The 13308-nt window shown below is 35.3% G+C and overlaps 1 protein-coding gene across 3 annotated transcripts in view; it reads right to left on the reverse strand.

Moving 5' to 3' along the window:
- The window catches only part of GSK3B (glycogen synthase kinase 3 beta), a 214735-nt gene that overhangs the window by 88003 nt on the left and 113424 nt on the right, over positions 1–13308 (reverse strand). The window lies entirely within an intron of this gene.

Genomic DNA, 13308 nt, shown 5'->3' on the forward strand with positions numbered 1-13308 from the left:
CTAAGTACCAAGCAGGAAAGAGGAACAGAGTGCTACCTCTACTCTGTTCATATGAACAATATCAGATGGGTGAAATGAAGCAGAAAACAAAGTTGAGAATCACTGTGTTCAAATCTAGAAATGGCTGCTGAAGGGGAAAATCTGTAGATAAACAAATTTTCACAATCTGAAATCAATGTTACCTACCAAAACGAAGTAAAGAATTTCAGTTTTCAGCATTTACTGAGCATTTTCTACATGTCAGTAGCCACTGTAGAGGAAGTAAAGGTGGAGGCATAAAAGAGACAACATTTAAATGGAGTATGAAAGGAGCATTTAAGGCGTAGAAAAACTATGAAGGCATAGGAAAACAAGATGTGGGGTCAATGAAAAACAGCAGAGCTCAGGAAACAGTTTAGTGAGACAACGTGCCATCAACTCTACTACCTTTTCATTATCCCTCACTCTTCCACGTTCTCCTCTCTTCTCTCCATATCCAGCTTACATCACAAGGTCTACTATCACCCTCATTCTCTAACACGTGGTCAGTAAACAACAGCAAAGGCCTGCTGCCTATTTTTATAAATAAAGTTTTATAGGAACATAGCAATGTTCATTCATATAAGTATTTTCTATAGCTGCTCTGGGGTAGAGCTGAGTATATAACTGAGACTATAGCCTGCAAAACCAAAAATATTTACTATCTGGCCCTTTATGAAAAAGTGTGCCAAGTCTGCTCTAATATATATCCTTTTCTTACACCAGACCTGTTTGATAAACCACAAACCTGGTTAAATCCAGCTACCCATTCATTCCATGCCTGCACCCAAACTGCTGAACATGGCTACAAAGAGATCTAAAACTGTGCTGCTTGGTTTCACAGTAAATTCATCATCAAGAAATTCAATTGGCCCAGCAATTACATATTTGCCTAGTCCTTTCACTTTTCCCAAATACTTGATTTCTTCTTTCAGTCTGACCTCCAATACCTGTCTTCCCATCCTCACCCTCAGCTGATGACCTGGCCTGCACCATTACATGTGCCCACCTACAGCATCCAACCCCATATGCTCCTATTTCCTTTCTCTAACTAGTGATAAAGTGACTAATATCCTTGTAAAGGCAAACCCTCTACATGTAAAAAATGGTACTATTCTGTTCTTCCTATGAAGAACTTCCTACATCTCCTATGAAGAACTTCCTACACTTCCAATATACTTGACCTTGTTAAGGCTAAAAACGTTAGAATCATCATTAGTTCCCCCACTCTCCTCCTTCTCCTACACATATACAAACACGAAAGAAAGTATTAATGGTACTATCTTTAAAATTTATTCATGATCCAACCATTTCTTATCATCTTCATTGCTATAATCCTAGTCTGAACTACTATCACCTCTCATCTGGATTATGGCAGTATCCTCCCAAATGGTCTTTCTGCTTTCACCTTTCCCCTTTGGTCTAATCTCAACAAAACAGAAGTTAAATGGTAGCTCTTCTACTACACCTCATTAAGATTTATTCTTATAAAGTGGTCTACAAGGTCCTCCACACATACTTCCTTATTTCCATCCTCTACTGCTGCCCTGCTGCTTGTTCATCTCTACTGACAATAACTTCCTGCTGTTTCCTGAACACATTTGGCAGGATTTCATATTCAGGGCTTCTATACTGATCACCCCTTAAGCCTGGAATGTTCTCCTCCTTAGATATACACATTGCTCTTGTCTCAATTCCTTTAAATCCTGCTAAAATGTTACTGTTTTAGAGTAGCTTTCCCTAATTGGGCTTTCACCAATTTCTCCATCCCATATTCTTACCTGCCCTGCCTACTTTATTTTTCCCCATGATACTTATCATTTTCTAACCACATAGTTTACTTTATATTGTCTCCTCCCCCCCCACCTAGACTAAGCTCAATGAGTGATAAGATTTTTGTCCGTTTTGTTCATCATTCTTCTCCACCTAGAATACTGCCTAGCACATAGTTGGTACTCAATAAATATCTGCTGAATGAATTAAGCACAAAAGCAATGAATACTATTTAAAAATTAGGATGGCAGTCATACACATCTGCTTTAACTCAAACAGCACTGTGAAAAGCAGGTATGGAGGTTGGGGGGAAGAGGGAAGTTGAGAGTGAAAGCAGTGTGAGCTTCTAGAAACGTCCTACAGGTATCCAAGACCTAGACTAGCGTTTAGACAATAAGGACTGAAAGAAAATGGAGGTTAGGAGAGGCAGGTATATTGGCTACCTAAACATGAGAGTAATAGAGAACCTCCTGAAGCAAAGAAATTGGGATTAATTAAACAGTTTCTAAACCTGGGCGACTAGGCAGGTAATGGAACAAGGAAAGCGTAAAGAGGAAAAAAAGATGTTAAGGAAAAGTTTTAACTTTGATTTAATGGAGGATCTCAGATTTCAGAACATTTTAGGTGGATATGTTCCACAGATAGCTGGAAATGCAGATCAAGTCAAAACTCAAAAAAAGAGAATGGAGTATGTCTAGAGATTTAGACAGTAGCTAAAACTATGAGCACAGCCTCACTCAACTAAGAAGTAGGGGTACAATAAGAGAGTGAGAAGAGACTCAAAGTGTAATCCTAGAAAACATTAACCTCAAGGAAATTACATTAGGGGACAACTTTGTAAAGACTAAGAAACAGAACTAAGAGGCATTAAAAAGCAAAGAAATTTCAATAATGATGAGATGTGGAACAGCAAGGTGTTTCACTGGCAGGAGAGATAAGGACTGAAAGGTTGTTAGTATCATGGTTCAGTGATGGTCCTGGAAAGAGCAGTTTCAGACCATGGTGCCAGAAGCAACCAACACTAAGATCAAGAGTAAGCAGATGGTAGGTGAGGAAGAGAATGCAACTAATTTAGTTTGTTCTTACAAAATCCACTGTGGTGAAAGTAAAAAGCAAGCCCGGAGCTGATAACTCGAGGAGAGGCAAAATAGAGAGAGGTTGTAAAGAAATTGTTGATGTGCTTTTCATTTGTATTTTTTAAATGGCTAAATGATAACCCAAATTTATTGTAGGCTGAGTGGATAAGAATAAAAGGATGGAATAAAGTGATAAGAAAGGAAAGAAAAGGGATAACTGATAAAACAATGTTCATGAGAACATCATGAGAACATCATGAGAAATGAGAAACGAGAACACAGAGTACCATTCAGTGCAATTAAAAGGCAAAGTTAGCATTAGTCAAACGAAACATGGAAGGCCAAACTCTGATAGCACAAGTTCTGTGACCACAAGGAAGTTACTTAACTTCTTTCTGACTCAGTTTCCTATAAAACCACACTAACAATGGCATCTACTTTAAGACTATCTTGAGATTATAATAATCTACAAAAAGCTCTTTAAGCGCATTACCTGGCAAATTATAGATTTAAATGTTCACTATTGTCATGTTTAGGAGGACATGATACCACATTTTTCTTCCTATATATCTAAAATAAATGATTAGGTTAGAAAGAATTCTAAGTTAAGTAAGTGTATGTCTGATAACCCTCCTTCTTGTAAAATAAGAAATAAGGTCATATGTAGAACTAAAGGCAGCAAAAGCAAGAGAAGAACATTTGAGAGATCAAGATTTAGACAAGAAGTTCTAAGTGAAGATGAGGTCTACTAAAAGGAATACATAAATAGAATACCAAACTAGTACCACAAGAATATGTAGAGAATTGAAGGAATGGTGAGTCTTGGGTTTCAGAAAGATCATTAACACAGATGTTGAAAATCAAGAAACGTGATTTTAATAAATCATTTGACAAAGTTAATCATGATATATTTATGAATAACCTGAGGGTATATATAGCACTGTATTATATATAATTTAATTCATTTGCTAAACAATGACACCAAAAGCAAAGAATAAAAATATGAAAACATAAATGTCAAATTCAAGGAAGGTTTCTAGATATAGGACTACAAGCTCTGTCCTTTTCTTGTCCCAATCAGTATTTTCATAAATGATTTAATATATTAGAGGTTGCAAAAGCAAACACCTTCAATGAATGGCTAAGCAACAGAATGTAAATGTGTGAAGCCAAAATGTGTAATGCAGTAAGGGGTAGTGGTTGATAAATCAGATAGACAATATAAAACATAACTAGAAGCATCCTAATTCACAGAAATACTAACAGAATGTGCTAGCCAAATAAAACACACCAGGGGATGAATCTGGCAGTCAGTTTATAATTTTTGACTTTCACATCACCACCAAAGATCGACACAAATCTACGAATGGCTTAAAATGGAAGACCAAATAAGAATTTAAAGACCTCTAATAGTCTGGAAAGCTAAGCTAAACCTACAATATAATACAAAACCCTGTGATTAAATTCAAAGTACCAATTTATTATGTAGAGTGACAGGTAGACTTGACAGTAACTCAGCTGGAAAATAAATGAGAGGTATAACTGAAGAGACTCAAAAGGCAATCAACATTGAGACACGCTTAATGAAAAAATGCAATGTTAGGTTACAGATAAAGTACTATGTTCAGATCAGTAAAGATAATTCTACTCTTCTTTTGCACAGTTAAGGCTTCATGTGATGTACTGATGATACCCATTTTTAGGCAATGTATTTTATTCATAACATTAACAAAGCAGAATACATCAGAGGAAGGTCAAAGAAACCAGGTCTGCTATAGGTTGAATGTTCTAAAATACTATCCTATGAGAAATATGGGGGCTTAAATTATACTTAGACTACCACTTTGCAGAGTAACATAAATCTCTGCTCATAGATACTTTGTTGTAGTTTTTTTTAAAGATTTTATTTATTTATTTGACAGACAGAGATCACAAGTAGGCAGAGAGGCAGGCAAAGAGAGAGGAGGAAGCAGGCTCCCTGCTGAGTAGAGAGCCCGATGCAGGGCTCGATCCCAGGACCCTGGGATCAGGACCTGAGCGGAAGGTAAAGGCTTTAACCCACTGAGCCACCCAGGCGCCCCTAGATACTTTGTCTATTCACTCCATTTATCACCAAAAATTTCCAATTTCTTTAGAACCACAGAGGAAGTCTGTCCATTTTGTAAGTATAGTATAAATGACCATATGCATTTAAAAGCCATCACTTTGGGGACACCTGGGTGGCTCAGTCAGTTAAATGCCTGCCTTAGGCTCAGATCATGATCTCAGGGTCCTGAGATTGAGCTCCACATTGGGCTCTGCCCTCAGCAGGGATTCGACTTCTCTCTTTCCCTCATTCATGCTCTCTCTCTCTGAAATAAATAAATAAAATCTTTGGGGCGGGGGAAAAAAAGGAAATTTCCAAAAAACTGCATGATATCCAATTTAGGAAGTACTTCTCTCAGTGGTTCAGTTATTCCTAGTTATCACTTCTATTAATAAACTACTCCCTAACTGCTCATAACCACTCCTCTATGAACTTCACTCTAAAGTCATTCATTCAGGAAGAAATTTAAATGACAAAATTTCGATCACACCTAATGACAACTAAACAAGAACTGGGAAAAGTCCATCCTACATTTGGAAAACAGATAGTACTATGATGTTCTTATCCTCAGATGATTTTTGAAGTCAAGGAAACAAAATTACTGGAGGCTGCAGTTCTAAGTAGAATCATGCTATGATTCTAAAAATTTGATGGGATGTGAAGTGACATATAATGGAACCCAATAATAAGACATTCAACCAAGTATTATGATAGCCCAGGATTCTCCGCAGAATTGAGTTAGGGAACTTGGACTAACAAAAAACTCCAACAAACAAAAAACAAAAAAACTTGAAAATGGATCTGTTTTCTCCAATGTTGTGTGCCAGGTTGGCTAGAGATGGGAATAACACTGACAAAGTGGGTGTGGTTGAAAGAAAGAGAAATATTATTTTGCTTAGGAGAAGTGGGGTGGGAAAGGAGGATAAACACTTGGAATACAACAAGATTATGGTAAGCTTTATCCTCATCTAACACCATTAACACAAAGTAAACACCAAACTATCAAGTTTATAAAACAAAACAAAACAAAAAAACAACAACCAAAAAACCCCATAAATCTACCAGAAGAAATCATGAATGTGTTTATAATCCTGGAGGACAAAATATCTATTATAAGATATTAAGAAAAATGATGCCAAGTTAGATCACACAAAAATGTAAAGCTTTTACACTAGTTTCTGAAAAAATAACAAAAAAACCAGAACCAAATTATTAAAAGACAGCATTTTGGTCTTCCAAAAAGTATTAGAATTAACGAATTCAGTAAAGTTGCAGGGCTATAAGATTAATATGCAGAAATGTTGCATTTCTATATGTTAATGATGAAGTAGCAGAAAGAGAAATTAAGAAAACAAACCCATTTATACTTGTATCAAAAAAAGTAAGATACCTAGGAATAAATTTAACCAAGGAGGTAAAAGACATGTACTCTGGAGGTAAAAGACATCCTTTTACCAAGGAGGTAAAAGACATAAAACATTGATAAAAGAAATTAAAGATGACACAAACAAATGGAAAGACAGACCATGCTCAGGGACCGGAAGAATGAATATTGTTAAAATGTCTATGCTACTCAAAGCAATTCACAGATTCACTGCAATTTCTATCAAAGCACCAACAGTATTTTTTTCACAGAACTAAAAGAAATAATAATCCTAACATTTTTATGGAACCACAAAATATCCCAAATAGCCAAAGCAATTTTGATAAAGAATAACAAAGCTGAAGGTATCAGAATCCCAGATTTCAAACTGTACTACAAAGCTATAATAAAACAGTAGGATACTGATATAAAAATAAACACATAAATCAATGGTTTAAAAAAACGGAGCCCAGAAATAAACCTACCCTTACATGGTCAATTAATCTATGATGAAGGAAGTAAGAATATACAATGGGGAAAAAATTCTCTTCAATAAATGGTGCTGGGAAACATGGACATGGAAAAGAATGAAACCAAACCACTGTCTTACATAAACCACCAAATTCCTAAAAGAAAACATAGGCAATACATTCTTGAACATCAGCCTGAGCAAAATTTTTCTGGATCCATCTCCTCAGGCAAGGGAAACAATAACAAAAATAAACAACTGGACTAGAAAACCATCAACAAAATGAAAAGACAGTGAATGGAAGAAGATACTTTCAAATGATCTAAGAAGGGGTTAATATCCCAAATATATAAAGAACTCATACAATGTAACACCAAAAAACCCCAAATAATCCAATTAAAAATACGCAAAAGACCTGAAATTTTTCCAAAGAAGACATACAGATGGCCTACAGGCACAGGAAAAGATGCTCAACATCACTAACCATCAGGGAAATGCAAATCAAAACCACAATGAGGTATCACCTCACATCAACAGTATCAAAAAGACAAGAAATAACAAGTGTTGGCAAGGATGTGGAGAAAAGAGAATCCTCATGCACTGTTGGTGAGAATGTAAACTGGTGCAACCACTGTGGAAAACAGTATGGAGATTCCTCAAAAAATTAAAACTAGAATGGCCATAAAATCCGGCAACTCCATTTCTGGGTATTTACTTGAAGAAAATCAAAACACAAATCTGAAAAGATATATGTACCCCTCTGTTTATTGCAGCAGTATTTACCGCAGCCAGGATATGGAAGCAACCTAAGTGTCTATCAGTAGATGAATGGATAAAGAAGATGTGGTATATATATACAATGGAATATTTCTCAGTCTTAAAAAAAAGGAATGAAATCTTGCCATTCATGACAACATGGAAAATATTAAGCAAAGTGAATAAGTCAGACTAAGAAAGACAAATACTGTATGATTTCACTTAATTAAAAATCAAAAGAAATGAACAAACAAAACAGAAACAGACTCATAAAGAGAGACAAACTTATGGTTGCCAGAGAGGAGGGAAATGGGGGGACAGGTGAAATAGATGAAGGGGAAGAGGATGTACAAACTTCAGCTTTAGAATAGCTTACAGTACTGTTATAACTCTGTGTGGTGACAGGTGTAGTGAGCATGTTATGATGGATGTAACTGTCGAGTCACTAAATTGTACAATAAAACTAATATAACATTTTATGTCAACTATAATTTAAAAAATTTGACAATTTAGCAAAAATATTTCTGCTTACATATGACAAAGGACTAATTTTTGTTTAAGATACAAACAGCTCATTAATTATGATCTAAGTCAATAATAAAAAACTAACATTCCAATAGAAAAAAACTGCAAAGGGACATAAACAAATGGCCAATAATGGTCCTACCAATGGGGAATAAGAATTAAGATATGCAACCCCATTCATAATTAAAGATACATAATAAAAATAACAATGAGCCACCACTGTTCACCTATCAAATTAGAAAAGAAAATTCAATCTAAGAAAACTAGGGTTTGGAACAGATTTGCATCAACACACACTTTTGGATAAAACCCAAACTCTTAGAACCTTTTGGGAAATCAATGGGCTAATAATCTATTCATCCCAAAGCTAAGACATACAGACATCCAACTCAACTCAGCAATGCCATCTCAAGGAATCATGTATATGACAATGTATGTCTGTTTATGTGCATACACAAAGACTACTGAATTTGTGGGGAGCAAGAAATTTAAAATAATCTACCTTCTTAGGTACGGGCTGTGTACAGTGACTTCCTTTCAGAGGATAGAGCATGGAAAGGGAGTTTGGTAGGGGAAGTAACTTTACAGTGGAGAAAAATGAAAAATATTAGGTCAGCCAGGTGATTTAAGGTTAGTAACAACAGCTACAGTTGTGCTGATACTATGTCCCCTTGATACGATGTGATGAAATGGCACTGTGGACTTTTTCAAAATAACCAGTTTATTATGAGATAAATATTAAACAAACCCCGGTAGTGAGGCAGCCTATCAGTACTCCTCAAAACTGTCAAGGTCAGCAAAAACAAGGAAGCCTGAGAAATTGCCAGTCAAGAGGAGCCTAACAGACATAGTAACTAAATGTAATGTGGTAGCCTAACTGGGATGATGGAAGAAAAAAAAGACATTAGATAAAAACTAAGGAAATCTAAATAAACTATGGAATTTATTAGTAGTAATGTAACAATACTGACTTATTAACTGTAATAAACATAACCTTACTTACATATTAACAGTAGGAGAAAATTGGGTGTAGTATCTATGCATATAGACATAAAATGCTGTATTATAATATTTTGGGGAAAAGAGGGGCAACATGGTCCAAAATATTATTACAATAATGTAATAATATTAATTAACAATAATTAATAATATTAAATATAATAATTAATATTATTACATTAACATGGGATATATGTGCTCATATATGCATACAGAAATTTACCTCTAAGGAGAGGGATTTGAGGATTTAATGATCAGGGTAAAGAAGACTTTATTTTTATCTACTGTCCTGTATTATTTCCATTTTTATACAATATGCATTATAATAATATTTTAGTAATACTAAAATAACATAAAAACAAGGTGGTAACTGATATTCAGAATAAAGTCCTAGATTCACATCTTTAAGCAAACAACAGTTATCAAACTTGGTGTTATAACATTTATAAGTCATGAAGAGGTCTTGATAAAAGAATTTTGCATTACCTATGTATTCATTCTCTAGGTCATACTCTCACTGAACATGTCAGCATTTCATCAGCAAAATGTTCATACAGAATGAATATACACAACTTTAAATAATAATTCAACAATTTTAAATAAGAAACAAATGAGTTATTTAGGAAATCTCTCTATTTCAGTAAATAAAATTCTCTGCTGTCAGCTATTTTCAGAAAGGAAGGTGAAAGAGAGAAGGAAAGGAATGAAGGAGAATTGTATTTTGTATACTAGACCACATATACACTTAGCTATAACTTTGCACAGCATTTCTATATGTATACCATCTCTGTACTTGAGATTTCATTTAATTAAAAAAATCACAACAAATAATCCTGTTCATTTAGGGGAGCTGACCTTGATCTAAACAATCACTTAAGAACCCACTTCCAACCCCAGCCTCACCTCCACTACTATCCCCATACTCCTATACTTTATGTATCAGAAATTTCAAAATACTTGTATTTTTTCTATACAGACTATGTTGTCTAACCTCACCAAGTCTTTTAAACATCCTGTACATCTTTTTTTTTTTAGATTTATTTATTTGAGGGAGAGAGAACACAAACTGGGGGGATTGGGGCATGGGAGAAGCAGACTCCCCGCCATGCAGGGAGCCTGAAGAGGGGTTTGATTCTGGGACCCCATTTTGATTTGAGCTGAAGGCAGACCCTTAACCTACTGAGCCACCCAGGTGCCTCTGAATATCCTGCACTTCTAAATTAACACACACCTATTTATTTATCTATCTAAAGAGCTCCTCCTTCAAACCCTGAATAAGTATCACTTCTCCTATGTAATTCCTTTGCTGAATTACTTTTCTTTATAGTACTTCTGTTCATATTCTAAATAATGGTTTCTCCATGTGTCATTCTACAGTATATTTCTTTTCCTGTCCTTTTCAAATTGATTTAGGCAGACGTTATACTTTGTCTTATACCTAAAACACTATATACAGTATCAGTAAACTGAAATGAATTTCAAGAATTCAGAAAGAGTAGATGATTGGAAGAATACAGACTTTATAAATGGAGAGGCTACATTTGAAATTGGCTCCTGTGTTTGGTTACTAACTATTCAACCTTGAGCAAATTCTTTAATTTAAAATTCTAAAATTTAAAACTTATAATAAAATAGTACTATTACCTACCTTGTAGCACCAAGATGACTAAATGAGAAAAGTACATAATGTGCACAGAAAAAAACCACTTATATGTGTAAGATTTAACAAAAAATTTAGTGTTTTTAATCATGATTTAAGACATTATATAGTAATCTCTATAGTAATCAAAAGAATATCTCTAAGAATATGAATCTGATAAACCATATATCATTTATTTGGTGTTTTTAAGTATCTATTTTAGTATATGTTTTATAATGTATTAGTACAATGGTACAAATTCATTGTGCTTACTTAAAATTTATTTACTGATGGAGTAAACAAAACAAAAGACAATCAGCATGTGTTCAATTAGTACTTTTCAGTCTATTCCTCTACAATACAAAATGCACCCACTATAGCTGGAAGTCTCAGCTATATCTCAGCGTAACAGCTTCACTAAGCTGTTCATAAAATGTAGAAAGTAAGTGGGGAGCAGAGCTTCTGGAATGGCAGAGTAGAGAGCATAGAGGATCTCCTCAGTAGAACAAATATTTAACTGGTAAAATGATTAAAAAACAATCATTTAAAGGATCTGGTAATTTTTTTTAAGGGCATACAGCAAATGAAGAAACAAATCTCAGTGAGAACAGCAAGAGTCTGTGGCATTTTAGTGAAGACCTGCTCCCTTACCCTGATAACTTACTTCCATGTCTGGGAAGCTCTACTCGGTAGGTCTACTGGGTAGCTTCCTCTCCTCTCAGCTCTAGTCTGGGGCTATGGTTTCACCCCAGGAGGGCAGGCTGTGTCCCAAGATGCAAAAGATCTATTCCAGTTGGGCAGGGCCAAGAGGATTGTGTTCCCCTTTCCTCATCCAGTCTCCAAAAGTAATTCAGAAGCTCTACACCAGGCATAGCAGGCTGGGGACCTGAGTCTCACCTTTAACTTGCTCTTAGTGTAGAGCACCCAATGTTGGGAGTGGCAAGGTGTGAAGAACAGGGGATGTCACTGCCTATCCTCCATTGCCCACTCATAAAGTGGGGGTGTTACTCTGGAAAAAGTGAGTCTTCACACTGAGTTCTAGCACAGTAAAATAGGGATTCTGTCCAGGGAAAGAGAGGCTAGCTCTGCCTACAGAGACCAATTTTTTTCATGACACAGTAGAGAAAATGCCATGCCTATGGGCATTGTCTAAAAACAATGGAGATCCTTGTGGAGGCTGGGTAGGTCCCTGACAGAAGCAAACAGGCAAGGCACCAGAAGTTGAAGAAAAACAAGAAAAGACACAGCCAAAAAGAGCCTACTTGGCAACAGTCATCTCTGGAGGTCATTAAGGATATAAACAGGTACTAGGTTGTGCAGAATGTGGGGGGAGACGTGAAACATTACCCAGGTTGCACACAGATACATCAACACACAGTAAAAGCATTAATGGCACAAGGGATTTACAAGCAACCTCAAATCAAACACTGAACAATAAACTACTCTGACCCAAAAGCAACTTCCAAGAAATAAAATCACATTCATCCCTAAGTCAGAAAGAAAGTAAATGCCCAAGCCTGCACCTTCTCAGAGGCAATCAGGGGGGAAATTCTAAACTACTAGTATCTGGTTTGATCTGTGGCAAATATAGACTCCTTGAACTGAGAAGAGGCACCCAGGTCACTTACACATCCAATGGTAAAGGATAAAAATATAACTAGCTAAGGGAACTCAAAGCACAACCTTGACCAGTAAGTGACTCTAAAAAGATGTCAAATCAAGACTCTTCTCTTAAGAAACTAGAAAATAACGGGCAAAATAAACTCACAGTGAAATGTAGTATGGAAACAATAAAGAGAACATAACAGAAATAAGTGAATTACAGAATAGAAAAGAAATTAACAACAACAACAACAAAAACCAATGAAACCAAAAGTTGATTCATTAAAAAAAAAAAAACTAAAGAAAATTGACAAACCTTTGTAGCACTAGACTGACGAAGGTAAAGAAAAAGACTCAAATGGTGAAAATAAGGAATGAAAAAAGGGACATAACAAATGGTCTTATAGAAATAAAAAAAATTAAGAGAAAAGTATGAAAAACTTTTTGTCAATAAGTAAGATAGCTTAGATAAGAAGAACAAAATACCAAAATGGACAAGAGAAAAAATAGAAAATGTAAATATACCTACTGCAAGTAAAGAAACTGAATTAGTAATTTTAAAACTTCCCACAGAAAGTGCCCAGGAACATAGATGGTTTCACTGGAGAAATCTACCAAACTTTCAAAGAAGAATTAATACCAGTTCCTCATAAAAACCTTAAAAAAAATACGTGTGTGTGTGTGCGCGCGCATGTGTGTGTATAAAATGATTATACACCATGACCAAATAGGATAAATTTGTTTATCATTTCAGAAACGCCAGTAGGTTTTAGCATTCAAAAAATTAATGTAAATCACTGTAGTAATAGAATAAAGGACAAAAAAAATACGATCATTTTAAAAGATGGAGAGATAAGGAGCATTTGACAAAAGTCACCATTTCATGAAATGCTAAACAAACTAGGAATAAAAGTGATCCCCCTTAAATGACACCTACGAAAAACCCACAGCTAACATCATATTTAAAAAGAAAGACTAGATATTTTTCCCCTCTAAAATCAA

Source organism: Mustela putorius, unplaced genomic scaffold (assembly GCF_011764305.1).
Source record: "Mustela putorius furo isolate JIRA1106 unplaced genomic scaffold, ASM1176430v1.1 tig00003834_pilon_pilon_pilon, whole genome shotgun sequence".
Classification (NCBI taxonomy): domain Eukaryota; kingdom Metazoa; phylum Chordata; class Mammalia; order Carnivora; family Mustelidae; genus Mustela; species Mustela putorius.